The following is a 2500-nucleotide window of genomic DNA, read 5'->3' as shown; positions in this document are numbered from 1 at the left end:
ATGTTTCACGGATAGACCCCGTGAAACGCTAGAAATTGGCGGGGATGTGTCTCTTGTGGCTCACGGGGCTGTTAGGGTGGCACAGAACTCCCTCGGAATGGGAAAAGGGGTCATTTTCGTGTTGCCACATTGCATAGGAACGCCATGAAACTTCCAGAGGCATTTGCAGCAGAAAGGCACGTGCACTCAAAAATTTTAATATTTTTCACGCATAGACCCCGTCAAACGCTAGAAGTTGGCGGGGATGTCTCTCTTGTGGCTCACGGGGCTGTTAGGGTCGCACAGAAATGCCTCGGAATGGGAAAACGGGTCATTTTTGTGTGGCCACATTGCATAGGAACGGCATGAAACTTCCAGAGGCATTTGCAGCAGGAATGCATGTGCACTCAAAAACGTCTATATTTTTCACGGATAGACCCCGTGAAACGCTATAAATTGGCGGGGATGTCTCTCTTGTGGCTCACGGGCGCTGTTAGTTAGGGTCGCACAGAAATCCCTCGGAATGGGAAAAGGGGTCATTTTCGTGTTGCCACATTGCGTACGAATGGCATGAAACTTCCAGAGGCATCTGCAGCAGAAATGCATGTGCACTCAAAAACGTCTATATTTTTCACGGATAGACCCCGTGAAACGCTAGAAATTGGCGGGGATGTGTCTCTTGTGGCTCACGGGGCTGTTAGGGTCGCACAGAAATCCCTCGGAATGGGAAAACGGGTCATTTTCGTGTTGCCACAATTGGCATACGAACGGCATGAAACTTCCAGAGGCATTTGCAGCAGAAATGCATGTGCACTCAAAAACGTGAATATTTTTTCACGGATAGACCCCGTCAAACGCTCGAATTTGGCGGGGATGTTTCTCTTGTGGGTCACGGGGCTGTTCGGCTCGCACAGAACTCCCTTGGTCCACCTGATTCGTGCATACAGGCAGCAACTAAAACTCTGTAAACCTGCTGTGAGGACATCTAAACAGTGGACCAGTGAGGCTGTGGAAGATTTGCGGGCGTGCTTAGACTGTACTGACTGGGATATGTTCACGACTGCTACCAATAGTCTGGATGAACTCACAGAGGCTGTGTACATCAGCTTCTGTGAGGACTGCTGTATCCCAACACGTACCAGGGTGAACTTTAACAACAACAAGCCCTGGTTCTCAGCAAAGCTCAAAAGGTTGAGGTTGGAGAAGGAGGAAGCGTTTAGGAGTGGGGATAGAGACAGATTCAAGGAGTCGAAGAACAGGTTTAGCAAAGCGGTGAGAGAGGCTAAACGACTGTACTCAGAGACACTAAAACACCAGTTCTCTACTAACGACGCTGCTTCTGTCTGCCAAAGGGCTCAGGCACATCACCAACTACAAACCCAGAGCGCCCCACACCACTAACGACTCCCGCCTAGCCAACGACCTGAACGAGTTCTACCGTAGATTTGAAAGACAATTGGACTGTCCTGAACCACCCCTTCCCACCCAAGAGGCCCCATCCCCCACCCATACTACAGAAACGACTCTCTCCTTTCAGGAGGGAGAAGTTAATGGGCTTTTCAAGAGGCAGAATCCACGCAAAGCAGCCGGGCCGGACTCTGTCTCTCCAGCCACCCTCAGGCACTGCGCTGGCCAGCTGTCTCCGGTGTTCACCAACATCTTTAACACCTCCCTGGAGACATGCCATGTACCAGCCTGTCTCAAGTCCTCCACCATCATCGCTGTGCCCAAAAAGCTAAGGCCAACAGGACTAAATGATTACAGACCGGTCGCCCTTACATCTGTGGTAATGAAGTCTTTTGAGCGCCTGCTCCTGGCACACCTCAAAGCCATCACAGACCCTCTCCTGGACCCCCTTCAGTTTGCCTACAGAGCCAACAGGTCTGTGGACGACGCAGTTAACATGGCCCTCCACTTCACCCTACAGCATGTGGACGCCCCAGCATCCTACGCCAGGATCCTGTTTGTGGACTTCAGCTCTGCCTTCAACACCATCATCCCTGCCCTGCTTCAGGACAAGCTCTTCCAGCTGAACGTGCCCTACTCCACCTGCAGGTGGATCACAGACTTCCTCTCTGACAGGAAGCAGTGCGTTAAGCCGGGAACAGAAGTCTCTGACTCCAGGTCCATCAGCACGGGAACTCCTCAGGGCTGCGTCCTTTGCCCACTGCTCTTCTCCCTGTATACCAACAGCTGCGCCTCCAATCATCTGTCCGTCAAACTCTTGAAGTTTGTCGGACGACACCACCCTCATTGGGCTGATCTCTGGTGGGGATGAGTCTGACTATAGGTGGGAAGCTGACAACCTGGTGACCTGGTGTAGCCAGAACAACTTAGAGCTAAATGCTCTAAGGACAGTTGAGATGGTTGTGGACTTCAGGAAGAATACAGCCCCACTCACCGCCATCACCCTGTTAGACTCCGCAGTCAAAATTGTGGAGTCCTTCCGCTTCCTGGGCACTATTCTCTGCCGGGACCTCAAGTGGGAACTGAACATCAGCTCCCTCGCCAAGAGAGCTCA

The sequence above is a fragment of the Petromyzon marinus genome, unplaced genomic scaffold, assembly GCF_048934315.1.
Source record: "Petromyzon marinus isolate PM22_M1 ecotype Great Lakes invasive population unplaced genomic scaffold, UKy_Petmar_22M1.pri1.0 PM_G_Scaffold_28, whole genome shotgun sequence".
NCBI classification, from domain to species: Eukaryota; Metazoa; Chordata; class Hyperoartia; order Petromyzontiformes; family Petromyzontidae; genus Petromyzon; species Petromyzon marinus.
Note: the sequence above shows the minus strand (reverse complement) of the source record.